The following is a 14,993-nucleotide window of genomic DNA, read 5'->3' on the forward strand; positions in this document are numbered from 1 at the left end:
GTCAGGACTAGAAAAATAACCTAGCCGTGGCTGGTTTTGCTCAGCGGTTAGAGCATTGGCCCACGGACAAAAGGGTTTTGGGTACGATTCCCGACCAAGGGCATGTATCTGGGTTGCAGGTTCGATCCCTGGCCCTGGTCGGAGTTGTTTGGGAGGCAACCAATGAATGTGTCTCTCACATCGATGTGTGTGTCTCTCTCTCTTTCTCTCTCTCTGTTTCTCTCCCTCCCTCCTTTCCACTCTATCTAAAAATCAATAGAAAAATATCCTCAGGTGAGGATTTAAAAAAAGAAAAGGAAAAAGAAAAATAGCCCTGGCCAGTTTGGCTCAGAGGTTAGAGCATCGACCTGTGGTCCAGAGAGACCCGGGTTTGGTTCCCGCTAAGGGCATGTACCTTGGTTGCAGTTTGTCCCCAGCCCTGGTTGGGTTGTGCAGGTGGCAACCACTCGATGTGTCCCTTTCACGTCGATGTTTCTCTCTCTCTTTCTCTCTCTCCCTCCCACTCTATCTGAACAAAAAAATGGAAAAAAAATGTCCTCGGGTGAGGATAAAAAAGAAAAGTAACCTAAAAAAAATCTCAGCAAGGAGCCCTGGCTAGTTTGGCTCAGCGGTTAGAGCATCGACCTGCGGTCCTGAGAGACCCGGGTTCGGTTCCCGCTAAGGGCATGTGCCTTGGTTGCGGTTTGTCCCTGGCCCTGGTTGGGTTGTGTGGGTGGCAGCTATTTGATGTGTCCCTTTCATGTCGATGTTTCTCTCTCTCTCTCTCCCTCCCACTCTATCTGAACAAAATATCAAAAAATGTCCTCGGGTGAGGATAAAAACAAACAAACAAATCTCAGCAAGGAGAGAAAACAAAGGATTTCTCATCTGCACAGCCCCACAGGAGAATCAATGTACAAGAGTTAACTCTGGCCATGCTGTGTGACCTTGGCCAGGTCACTTAACCTCTCTATATTTGAAATAGTTTTTCTTGTGTGAGTTGAAAGAGTTGGATAAGAGCATTCTAACTAAGCTCCCTTCCAGCCTAACTTGGGAAGATATGAAGCCCTTAAAACACCTTAATCGTTTCCAAATAAGCTTTTTATTGCAATCATTTTATGGCAAATTGCCAAGGTTCATTCTTTTAAGATAACCTATTTTTCTGCCTGACTTATCAAGTCGAGCTTTAGATATAGATACATACAGTCATATACTGCATAACAACATTTCAATCCATGATGGACTACATATGCAAAGGTGGTCTCATAAACTTATAATGGAGCAGAAAAAGTTCCTATTGCCCAGTGATGTTGAAGCCATCATAATATCACAGCACAAATGTTACAAAAATCAATAAGGTCGTGGTTGAGATGGCAAACAACTTCAACCCTGGGTGTGGATAAGGATGACATTGAGGAGCTCCTAAGGAACTGCCTAATGAAGAGTTGTTGAACTGGAACAGGAATGCAGAGCTAAAGAAGAGGCAGAGAAAAGGAAACTACAGGAAGAGAAAAAGAAGACAATCCCCACGCCCCTACAACTCCAGGCGAAGAAAAGTCACAGTAAAGGGTTTAGCAAAAAAACCCAGGTATGGGTTTAATCCTTGATTGGGGCACATGCAAGAGGAAACTGACCGATGTTTCTTTCTCCCTTGTTCTCTCTCTAAAATCAATAAAATACTCTTTAAAAAAGGCGGGGGGGAGCCCTGGCCCATTTGGCTCAATGGTTGGAGCATTGGCCTGTGGACCAAAGAGTCAAGGGTTCGATTCCGGTCAAGGGCATGTACCTCGGTTGTGGTTTGATCCCTGGCCCTGGTCAGGGTCATGCAGGAGGCAACCAATTGATGTGTTTCTCTCACATGGATGTTTCTTTCTCTCCCTCCCTTCCCTTTCTCCTTCCCACTCTATCTCAAAATCAATGGAAAAATATCCTCGATGAGGATTAAAAGAAAGGGGGGGGAGGGTAGCAAAAGATTTTCAGACCACAATAAGCTCCTTAAAAAGTTTGAAAACATGGACCCCAACACCAACAGGTTTTCATTAATAGGGAGGAAAGTTATGGTGCATTATCTGCTTACATGCAAATTTATGGTGAAAAAAAGAAACAAACCAAACAAAGCACCATGGAAATATTTCTGAAAAGAGGGAAACCTTCTCAAGAAGAGCCTCAGACAGGTCCTTCAGAACAAAGCATTGTTACTATAGGCCATGACAGCTCCCGGTGGTTTATCATTCCTGAAGAGCTCCAATGAGATGTGGAGGTGGAAGACAGCAATACTGATGATCCTGACCCCCTGGAGGCCTAGGCTAATGTGTGTGTATCTTAGTGTTAAACAAAAAAAAAATTTTTTTTTTAATGTTTATAGAATGATATAAAGGAAGAAAATACTTTTGTATAGCTGTACAGTGTGTTTGGCTTTTAAACTAGGTATTATTTAAAAAAAAAGTCAAAATGTTAAAAGTTTCAAGTTTCTAAAGTAAATAATTACAATAAGCTAAGGTTAATTTATTAGTGTAGCCTAAGTGTACTGTGTTTATAAAGTCTGCATCATGTGCAGCCATGTCCCAGCCTTCACGTTCACTCCCCACTCACTCAGTGACTCACCTGAGCAACTTCCAGTCCTGCAGCTCCACTCATGGTCCGTGCCCTGCACAGGTGCTCCGGTGTTTATCTTTTGTACCATATTTTTACTGTACCTTTTCTATGATTAGATATGTTTAGGTACACAAATACGTACCACTGTGTTATAATTGCCGATGGTATTCAGTACAATAACATGCTGTACAGGTTTGTAGCCTAGGAACAATAGGCTGTACCACGTGTAGTAGGCTGTACTATCTAGGTGTGTGTAAGTGCACTTTGTGATGTTCCCACAACAACAAAATCACCTAACAAAGCATATCTCAGAATGTATCCTTGTCGTTAAGTGACACTTGACTATATAGAGATGTGCACCTGTTCAGGGAAGAACTTTATAAATGTAAAAGTAGATGTCCAGTGTAGAAAGGCTTGGGTGTGGCCCATTGAAGGAAGCTTCAGGAGAAGGAAGGAGCCCTGCTAGAGGCCCAACTTCTGCCGATCATTGGGTTCGGAACTCCAGAAGAGCCTTAGCAATGTATGTGCAATAGAGCTGACAGGACTGCTCTGGCCCCCTGACCCTCTGCCTGTGATAAATGGTGGCAGTGCTGGTTCTGTCACTTCCTGGAGGGCAGCCTGAAAGAAGTGGCCATAGTCAGAGGCTCCTGAATGCCTGGCCTCTGGTGAGAAGCATCTTCCTTGGGAGGGTCTCCTCTGATTCCTGAGGACTTGTGGTAACTCACTGACCGTCAGGAGGAGGTGAATTTCCCACAGCCATTAGAAATAGAGTGAGGGTGGACTGGGCTGTTTTAGGTAACACAGTCAGGGAAAGTAAATAAATAAACAAACAAAAAAGACAAGACAAAACAATCATTTGGTTCATGGTTTCTGTATAGAGGTTTATGGCTGAGAAAGTAGAAATTAGCTTGGAATGAGCAAATAAAATCTGCCTGTCTATGCATCAGAACAGGTGCGGATGAAGTCAGCTGCAACATTAATAGGACACATTACTTCCACCAAGGTCATGTAAACTGTTTCTGAGTGACTATTCCTTTTTTACTAAAATTTCCTCCCCCACCTCTGAAAATCTCTAAGCAGCAGAAATTTGCTGTTTGTGAAATCATACTACTAAAAATGAAACATGCCTGGAGGAGCTACGTCACTTTGACAGAAAAGCAGTTTCAGATAAGAAGTTTCTGGACTGAACAACATTCCACACCTATCTTGACTTTGTAGTTTTCAAGGGAACAGGACTCTGGGTCTATTTTCATGTCCAGACCTGAAGTTGACCCTTCTCATGCAGCCCTGTCTTGAGTCTATCAAAACATTCCTTGTTTACATTTCACCTAACTCCACCCTTCTCCCTAAAACTTTAATTACCTTTCTCTTTGTGTGGACAGACCCCCCAAAATTCCCCTGCTGGGCAGTCTCCCACATTGCAAATGGGTCAATTAAGCTGTCAGACTAAAGATTTGTTCCTGAGGGTTTTAGGCTTACTGGGCTAGGATAAGGGCCAAAGAAAGAATTCAAAAAATAAAAATAAAATTGTATGCATGAAGGTGGCATAATTAGAATAGATATAACACATACATGACTGCGTGGTTATATACGGAATATCTATTTTATTAATGAAATATGTAAACATACAAAATTCTTATTTTAGAGTCCATTTAATGTAGAAAGATGTTCATAATTAATCTTAAATTTTAAAAACTACTTAAGTAACATGTTGATTGCACAAAAATTAGAAAAAACTTCATTTAAAAAAAATTTTTTTCTTTATTGATTTTAGAGAGAGAGGAAGGGAAAGAGAGATAGAAAAATCAGTGAGAGAGAACATCGATTGGCTGCCTCCTGCATGGTCCCCACTGGGGGTCAGACCCACAACCTGGGCATGTGCCCTGACCAGGAATCAAACCGGCGACCTCTTGGTACATGGGTCAATGCTCAACCACTGAGCCACACTGGCCGGGCAAGACTTCTTAAGGTAGGAGGAGGAGGAGGAGGAAGAAAAAGGAAGAGAGAGAAAGAGAAGGAGGAGGAGAAAAAAAGGAAAAAGAAAATCATTAGTCCTATAAACTAGAGAATGGCTCTCAAAGTGTGGTCTATGGACACCTGGGGGTCTCCAAGACCCTTTTAGGGTGTCTGTGCGTTCAAAATTACTTTAAAAACAACACTAAGACATTATTTGCCTTTTGCACTGATGGTGTTTCTACCAGGGTCCAGGGCCAAGCCAGGAACTATTTCTCAAAAGGTATATAATTCTCTGCAGTGGATAGCATGGCCTTACCTTAGAAATTCAGAGTCCTGCATTGTGATTCTCCCACTTGGGCTTGCCATAAGCTCCATACTGCATCTTTCCCAGCACTGACTCCAAAACCATAGGGTTGGCTGGATCTGGTGGTCCAAGTGGGGTGCTGTCTGCTCTGCAGCCAGGACCTGCTGCAGAGCCCTTTCTTTGCTTGTATTGCCTGATCAGCGAGACCAGTGTAATAGATCAGTGTGATATTCTGTGGGCTGATCCAGATCTCTTCAGACTATATTATGACCATTGGGTGGGTCCATTGTGGGCTAGACTGGAGCCAGGACTCCGTTTCTTACCTGGTTCCTGTAAGCCCCTCCCTACTCTATCAGCAAGGCCATGCTGATCATTGGGTCTCTGAGTATCAATGTCACCTCAGACCCTTTGTCCTATAGTCTCCCAAATGTCTGGGTATTTCCCTTTCCCCAGTGTCTAGGCACCTGAGTAAATGGCCTTTTGGGGAAGGACTGGGGGAAATCATCACAATTTATATATGTCATGGTATTGAAAGGTACTATCTGGGCCACCTCTTTAGTGGGTTCTACATCTAAAAACTGGTTTGGGTCTTAGAACTGAACAAAGAATCATGATTTTTATAGGGGAAATCATCATTTTTTATATGCCTTCGTCATTCTGCTCTTCCTTTCTTACCTTTGTTTTGTTGTTATAGATGTTCATCATCACTCTTGGATCACCTGACCAACAGGTGATAAAGAAAATGAAGGAGAAGGGGTGTCATTCCCTGGAATACTAATGAGTCCAGTCCTGTAACCACCTCTCCTAATGTCAGCCCTAGTTTTTGGCCTGAAACCCAGGAGAGATCCTGAGGAGGATACCTACTATGGGGGTTGGGGTGGGGGCGGTGTGTGTGTGTGTGTGTGTGTAGGGAGGTGTGTTTTTACAGCTTTATCCAGCACAGTATAAGTTCCTACTAAAAAACAATGGGCCACCTCTGCCATCCTAGAGGGTTCAGAGTGGTCTGCAGAATCAACATGCAAATGCCTTCACCCTGTATTTCAGAGTCCCAGGTTTCCCCTCCCTGAGCCCTGACCTTGGCATATCAGATGTGCTGCTCTAACACTTAGATCTTTAGTCTGCTGCTAGGCTGAGTTGCTCTCCCATCGCAGAAGATAAAGTCTACCTTGTAAGGCAACCCAGGGGCCCCCTGGCTTTCACAATTAGCCAGTAATTGCTTGTTAACAAGCCCTGGTCTCTCATTATTCCTCCATAGGGCATCCACACAACTTGGCAACAACAAAGCCACTCTCTTGTCTTTGTAGGCATTGTTCACTCCTTCTCATATCTTTCAAATACTTCATTTAATGTCCCTGCCACAGCACTACCCTACATTCAGATACTTTCCTGTGTTACCACCAGTGAAATATTTTGCAATTGAGCTGTCACCTTGTGCCACAGACTCTCTATGTCCCATCTATCAGCTAGGCTGGCACTCTCTTTGCTTGCCAAGCAGCGAGTGAGCCAGTCCCAGATTCTCATTTTACCACATTTAGTAATCTAAGGACTTCCACTGTTACTATTTGTGTCACCTAGGTCTTGCAGGAAACAGATGCCCAGACAGGATTGGATGCACCAAAGATTACTGGGGAAATGCGTGTGAGGGAAAATGGAAGGGAGCTGGGAGGCTGGGAGGCTGGGAGAGTAGAAGTCAGTAATGTAGGTGTGACTCCTGAGCTCTCCATAAAAGACCTGAGAGGTGCATTTCATGGTCACCACATTTGTCCACTTTTCTGTACATCTGTTATATTTAAATGAAAAGATTTTCAGAATCAGGAGAAAAATATTTGACTAAAAATAAACAAGCTTAGACTTTTGGACATGGGTAGAACCCTACACTCAAGGGTCTCTGAGAACTTACTAGGTACCAGGTATTTCTTATGGGTTATCTCACTTACTCTTCTTGAAATGTAGCTACTGTGACTGAAGAATTTAATTTTTATCTGGTTTTATTTTAAATTTAAATAGTCACATGTGGCTGGTGGCCAGCATTTTGGATGACACAGTTCTAGAGGCTTCATTCCTCATTATTATCATGCCAGGAATACTAACACCTTAATTTTTTTAGCATTTTATGGTTTCCAAAGCATACTCTACTTTTTCTCTATTTTTCTATCATGATCCTAATAGCATTTTTTTTTTTTTTTTTTTTTTTTTGCCCATGATCCTGTGGAAAAATAGAATCTCAACAGTGTACAATATAAAAAGGAAATTAATTTTTTTTTTTGGTACATGCCCCTAGCGGGAACCGAACCTGGGACTGTCTAGTTTGCAGGCCGATGCTCCAACCGCTGAGCCAAACCAGCCAGGGCAGAAATTAAAATTTTTTATTTATTCATAATAGTACCTAAAATAATAAAATACCTAAGAATAAATTTAACCAAGGAGGTAAAAGATGTGTACACTGAAAACTGAAAAACATTGCTGAATGAAGTTAAATAAAACCTAAATGAATGGAAAAACATCTCATGTTTATGGACTGGAAGACTTAATATTGTTAAGACAACAATACTGCCCAAAGCAAACTTGGGATTAAATGCAACCCCTATCAAATTCCAATGGCTTTTTTTTCCCCAAAGTTAAAGAGCTTAGTCCAGTCGGTGTGGATCAGTGGTTGTGCGTCGACCCATGCACCAAGAGGTCACTAGTTCGATTCCCGGTCAGGGCACATGCCCAGGTTGTGGGCCTGATCCCCAGTGGGGAACGTGCAGGAGGCGGCCAGTCAATGTTCTCTCCCATCGATGTTTCTATCTTTCTGTCTCTCTCCCTTCTTCTCTCTCTAAAACCAATAAAGAAAAAAAATTTTTTTTTAAGTGAAAGAGCTTATCTTGAATTCATGTTGAATTGCAAGGGGCCCTTAACAGCCAAAACAATACAGAAAAGGAAGAATGAGGTTGGAACATTCACACCCCTCATTTCAAAACTCATTATGAAGTGACTGTGAGCAAAACAGTGTGGCATAAGGATACACATACAGACCACTAAAATAGAATCAAGAGACCAGGAATAAACCCTCACATATATGGCCAAATGATTATTGACAAGTTACTTGTGTCATCACCTTCTCCTCCCAACCTCTTCAGTAAGGTTGTATCACACATTTGTAAAACTATTAGACTGGTTTGTCACATTTTGCATTCCATCCTGGTATTCCACTAATCTCCTAAGTTATTTTTGTTAATTTGTATATAAGATTTAATCTTTGTGCTGTGACATTCTCTGGGTTTTGACAAATGCAGTGTCATATATCCTCCAGTACAGTATCATACAGAATAGTGTCAATCGCCACCTTAAAAAAACCCTCTGCTTCATCTATTCAACCTTCCTTTCCCCCACCATTGAACCCATCCATTGATCTTTTAACTGTCAATTTTCCTTTTCAAGACTGACGTAAAACCGAAATCTTATGTGTAGCTTTTGCAAACTGGTTCCTTTCACGTAGCAATATGCATTTAAGATTTATCCATGTCTTTTCATGGCTTGATAACTCATTTCTTTTTTTCTTTTTTCGGTACCTGCCCCTAGCGAGAACTGAACCCAGGACTCTATGGTCCACAGACCAACACTCCAACCACTGAGCCAAACCAGCCAGGGCTCATTTCTTTTTATTGCTTAATAATATTTTATTTTATGGATATACCACAGTGTGTTTATCCATTCACCTATTGAAGGACATCCTGATTGCTTCTAAATTTTGGCAAATATGTATAAAGCTGCTATAAATATTCAGGTGCAGGTTTTGTATGGATGTTTAGTATTCATGTCTGTTGAGTAAATACCATTCATGTCTGTTGAGTAAATGCCATTGTTGGATTGAATAAGACCACATTTAGCTTTTAAGAAATGACCAAAGTGGCTTTACCACTATAATCTTTTTTTAAAAATGATTTTAAAATATTTAAGTCGACAACACTCTATGTAATTGGTGTTGACCCCATTTTACAAATGAAGAAGAGAGGTCAAGTGGCTTGTCCATAGCTTGGAGTTAAAGCCAGGTGTGTCTGCCTGCAGAGTCTGAGCTCTTCACCACAATGATGATGGACGCTTGGGATGTCACAAAGCATTCTGTGAGTGTACAGTTCTAGTGGTTAAAAACATCTTCCCTTTATGGAACTAAACTGCCTTGCATGGTCCTGGAGTCGCACAACAGTTTCCAAAGACAGAGAGGAGGGAACTAAGTGTTTCGTGCCCCGCCTATCCACAACTCATTAGGCAGTTAAGTGTGGTTTCAACAGCAGGCTCTGTAGCAGGGTGGCTTAATGAAAATCCATCTTCTAATACTTAGCAGCTGAGTGACCTTGGGTGAGTCCCTTCACTTCCCTGGGTCTCAGTTTCCTTATCTGTAAAATCTAGTACCTACATGACCTCTATCCTGAGCTCCAGACCTGAATGTACAACTGCTTTTCTAGACACCCCAACCAGTGTCTTCCATTGATTCCTCAAAATCAATGTGGGCAAAACAGAGTTCCTCCTGTTCAGGATCAGCTACATGATTCGTGAGAGATAGTGAGAAATAAAAATGCAGGGCTCCTTGTTAAAAAATTGTTAAGAATTTCAAGACAGCAACGGAGCATTGGATCAAGTGCAGAGCCATGGGCGACAGCCTAGGTTACATGCCTATGACACTGGCCTTGCTCCCATAATCCTTTCATGAAAGAGCCACTACTGCCCTGTCTCAGATCCATTCCTCTCCTCTTGTCCAGTCACACCCACCATACTCCAGTCATAATGGACTTCTGTCATTCTCTGAATTCCCCCAAACACTCACCTCTGGCTTGCTCGATCTCTTTCTCCTTCCTCTTTATCAGCCCCACTCCTTTTGCATATATATAATTTTTTTTTTCAATCCTCACCCGAGGGACACACTGACTGGTTGCCTCCTGCATGACCCCGACCAGGGCTGGGGATGAACCACAACCAAGGTGCATGCCCTTGAACAGAATTGAACCTGCAACTCATTGGTCCATGCGCCAACACTCTAACCGTTGAGCCAAATTTGCCAGGGCGCCCCAACTCATTTATTTATTTATTTATTTATTTATTTATTTATTTATTTATTTATTTATTTATTTAGTGGTACGTGCCCCTAGCGGGAACTGAACCCAGGACTCTCTGGTCCGCAAGCCGACGTTCAACCGCTGAGCCAAATTGGTCACGGCAACCAACTCATTTTTTAAATATTCTGTCTTCTGCTGTGAACACCACATGCCCCTGGTTTTCCTCATACCACTCTGGCAAGTTCCTTCAAAGTCTTTGCTAGCTCCCCTTCCCCTACCCAGTTTTCATTTTTCACTGTGGAATCATTGGGTTTTTATTTTATTTTAGCTTTAAAGTAGATAATAAAATTCACATTATTCAAAACAAGCATTGGCCAATGTCTGTATCTACCTCTAAAGGGTAAGTTCTATGACCATGACTTTGGGCCGGCTCACATTCACAAGGGCCTCAAATTTAAAATTTTGAGGCAGTCTTCAAATGGAGTTTGGAGGGCTGAAGAAGAAAACAGCAAAGAATTTTACCATTTTATCTATTCTCTAAACCATACCACCTTGATGTGACTATTTGTGTAAGTCTTGTAATTATCCTTTGAGGAACACAATACAAAATTCATTTGTACATATTAAAATCTCAAATGTGTTCAATGTATATTTAAAATGTACATGTAAAATATACATGTTCTATAACTCTGCTTGCCCTTTCACCATTTTTCAACTTACCGCTAAGCCTCAGAAAATGCAGCCTCTCAGATTTCTCTACCTCTGTAGGATAAAAGGTCGCTTTAGCTTTATTTTATCCTCTAGCATTGACTGGGGGTTGCAGAGGAGGTTTCGGCGGTGAGATACCCAGGGTAAAGAAAACTCTCACGTCAGGAGGAATCAGCAGCAGCCTCTTTATTCCAGCAGTTTTTTATATATAATCATGTAGTGGGATGATCTAAGCGGGGCAGTGTGTGACACATGGGTTTTAAGCCTTGCAGTGTCGTGCTTATGTAAGGGTTCTGTTACATAAGAAAATATGGTCTGTGTTTTTGCAGCCTGTTCCGGGGTCCTGTCCTGAACCATGGCCTCGATCAGCAACAGGCCAAGTTCCCAGGTCCTCACAGTCCACCCCCTAGAGGCGGGAGTGTAGGGAATTGACCCATAAAGCATTTCCCTGTGCACAGAGCCCACAACAGCAGTACAGGGTGCAGCACATAACCAAAAGACCTCTAGCAAGACTGCCAGAAGGGGAGGTTTTCCCTCCTCAAAGGGGCTAGGGCTTTCCTCTGCCTCTGTAGAGGGCTCCTCCCATTCTGCTGTAAATTGTATAGGTCCTATCAGGGAGTGCAACTCCTGCATTAAAGGGCTGGTAGAGAACCGGGCTCTCTGTTCCAAGTATGCTCCTCACTTTGTCAAAGAGGGAGTTTAGGCCACTCCTCTGCGTGGTCGGGTAACCCACGACCACAGCCACTCCTCCACCGGGTAGGTTGTTTGCACTGTGACAGGACAAGGACCAGTGATACTTTCACTGGCCAACAGGGCTGTGCATACCACCACCAATTGCTTTTCGATAAGGGAGTACCGACTTTCCCCTTCCTTCCATAACTGGGACCAAAACCCAATAGGGCTTTTCCGAGCCCCTTGTTTCTGCCAGAGGCCCCAACCAAAACCCGAGTCATCTACCTGTACAGTCAGGAGGAACAGCAAAGCCGGATCCACAACTTGTAACATCTGTGCCTGGGCCCCTGCCTGTTTTGTAGCCAGAAATGCTCGCTCCACCTCAGCGCACCAGTCCCAGGCTTCCCCCTTAGGAACCACGCAGTGGAGGGGTTTCATCAGCATGGCTAAATGAGGTATAAAAGTTTGCCAGAACCCCAGCAGTCCCAAATATGTCTGCAATTGTTTCACTGGTTCCAGTCGGGGATAGGTCTGTATTTTTCTATAATCGCTTCTGGCATGACCTTCATCTTACCCAATCAAACAACACCCAAGAACTTGACAGAGTATCCAGGCCCTTGGACTTTGTCCTCGGCCCACCCCCAGCCCACCGGGGCATCCTGAAGACAGCATGCTCCAGCTTCTAGCTCTGCAAGAGAATCAGAGGTCGTTATATCATCAACATAATGGAACAGGTATACATGTGGAGGTTTGTTCCAGGATGCTAAGTCCTGGGCTACCAAACCATGACAGTGTTGGACTATGTAAATAGCCTTGAGGTAGTACTTGGAATGTCCATTGCCTTCCTTCCCAGGTAAAGAAAACTTTTCCTGGCTTTCAGGGTCAATGTCTATTAAGAAAAAGGCATTAGCCAAATCCACAACATAACGGAACCGCCCTAATTCTTGTGACAAGCAGTCCATCAATTCAGTAATATTTGGTACCGCTGCATGTAAGGGCAGGGTAACCTTGTTCAGTTCTTGGTAGTCCACAGTCATCCTCCATGAGCAGTCAGGCTTTCATACTGGCCACACAGGGGAATTATAGGGGCTATGCATCTTTGCATTAGATGGATAACCCCTGCTTCTTCTAATTTTAGACTGGTTCGCCCAATTTCTTCATGGCCCCTGGGTAGTCGGTACTGTTTCACATTGACTACCCGAGTTGCTTGCAGGAGTCGCATGGAAGAGTGGCATAGGTGTCCTTTATTAACTGTCTTTACCACATGCACCCGCAGACAGAATTTGCCCTGTGTAATTTGGACCACGAGGTCTCATAGAACATCTATCCCCAGTATATATTCAACAATTGGCAAGATATACGCCTAGTAGGGGGTTGGTGGCAAATGCTCAACACCCAATAAAGGTAACTCGTGGTACTTGGATTTGCCTTCCACCATATCCCTCTATCATGGCTCTAGGGCCCTGGAAACAATCCACATTCCCACAAATCAGGGTAAAACCTGCCCCCCTGTCCACGAGGGCCAAAACACATTGAACAGGCCGGGGGATCAATAAATAGTCACTTCTACATATGACCTCCAATCATCCGATTCCCCTGTCAACAGAGTGCTTCGGCCCTCCCCCTACTCAGGCAGGTAGTTAGCCAACTTCACCTCTCTGTCTTAGTTACAGGGGGTAGGGAAGTGTATTGTTGTTCAGGGCGCAGCTTCCACCACAGGGCCAACAGCAGTTCTAGTGGCTACTCATCTATCTTCTCCTTGGCCAGCCTGGCTGCTAGTAGATCACACATTTGACGCCCACTTACCTTCTCGAGTCCGAAGCGGTCTCCTTACCCACGGCACTTATATCCGGCAGGGCCCGAGATCGCTTAGTCTTGCCTTCCGTGAGTCTCCATACCTGTGCTGCCCAGCCTTGTTTTTGTACTTCCACATCCCCCAGCCACGCCAAGGCAGTGGTTACTTCATAGACTGGGCGGTCCATGTAAGGGGCTAATAAAGCCACCATAGTCCCACAAGTCTCTGAAGGGCCATTCGCTAGCACCATGTCCTCCATGCAGGTTGTAAATAGCTCTTCATCAAGGCTGCTGTAGTGTGGTACAAACATCATCTGGAGCATACCCATCTCCCGTATGACTTGTACTGAATCCAAGTAAGTGGTCCACTTACTCATGTGCTCGGGGAGATCTCCAGCATTTTCCCACACTGTTGGGGCAGGCGCCATCAACCAATTGATTAGTGTCTGATTACCAGCCGGGGGGTTCCTCTGCAATCGCTGCTGCAGTGAGGGAATGGTGGTGATACTGGCCAACTGCCCCATCTCAACGGGGCTGAATTCAGTATTGTCTGCACAGTCATCCCACAAGTGCAACAACCAAGCTGGGACAGACTCTCCCAACCGCTGCTTACACTGCTTTGCTAAGTCCCATAACTCCATGGTAGAGTACATTGTATAAGTGGTATGCCAGGTCGACTCACTCCCGGTGCTGACGGTTCCTCTCTCTCTACTTTCTGTTGCACCAAGGGCTGGGCTTCTATGGACCCGGCAGGACTGCAAGCAAGAAGAGAAGTCACAGCTGACTTGGCCGGAGCCTGGACCATGAACTCAGCCACCGCCAGGTGCTGCTCCAAGTCCTCCTCCTTCCGCTGTAGCTGTTGCACTTGGTTTGTGAGGTCCTGGATGTTTCGACCGGCATGACTCAAGACTGCCAGGAACATCCAGGAAACGCGACCAGTGGCCTCCCGAAGCACCCTGAGAATATTTGGTTCCATCATTTCCAAAGCTTTCAACACCTCTTCATACCTGGGACGTACAGCATCTCAATCTTACGGCGGCATCCAGGCCATTAGGTACCCCGCCACCGGGTACCAAAGGGATGCTGGGGGCCACAGCCCATTCACCCTGGGCTGCCCCTCGCTAGGGGCTGTTGGAGTACTCACCTCATCCTGCCCGCTACACCAAGTGTCAATGACCGGGGGATGCAGGAGAGGTTTCCGTGGTGAGATACCCAGGGTCAAGAAAGCTCGGGGAGCCGACATCAGGAAGAATCAGCAGCAGTTCTTTATTCCAACAGTTTTTTATATATAATTGTAGAGTGGGATGATCTAATTGGGTTGGTGCCTGGCGGATAGATCCTAAGCCTTGAAGTGTCATTCTTACGCAAGGGTTCTATTGCGTAAAAAAACATGGTCTACGCTTGCGCAGCCAGTTGCGGGCGAGGATCTTGTCCTGAACCATGGCCTCTATAAGCAACAGGCCAAGTTCCCAGGTCCTCGCATCCTCATAGCAGGGAATAAATTAAAGGAAACGCCGGGCGGGAGGGTGGGGGGGACTGCAGCAATCACAGCGTGACCTCATTTAGTGGCCCGGGGGGCCACTTTTCAGCAAGGGGTGCCAAATTCCGAGGCCACCTAGCAACCGTTACCATGACGACATAATTCGTTCTCAGGCGCCTAGAAAACAGCTCCCCTCTGCATCCCAGAGAGCACTGCGCTCTCTATAAACTTTCCGCCCCCTTCCATCCCAACATGCAACGGGGCTCAGATGCCGTGCGTGGTGATCATGAAAATTATAGAAATGCCTTAATATCCTCCCTGTTTAAACGTTAAAACTGCCTGTAATAGACCCATATGTGGGAGAGAGTTTAAAAGAGTGATATTAGTGATTTTTTCCCCTCAAATCTTTAGGAAAGCCCCATTTGTTCCTAGACTCGCTCAGGCATCTTGTTGGGCAGCCTGCGCAGAT

The sequence above is a fragment of the Molossus molossus genome, unplaced genomic scaffold (genome assembly GCF_014108415.1).
Source record: "Molossus molossus isolate mMolMol1 unplaced genomic scaffold, mMolMol1.p scaffold_m16_p_22, whole genome shotgun sequence".
Classification (NCBI taxonomy): Eukaryota; Metazoa; Chordata; class Mammalia; order Chiroptera; family Molossidae; genus Molossus; species Molossus molossus.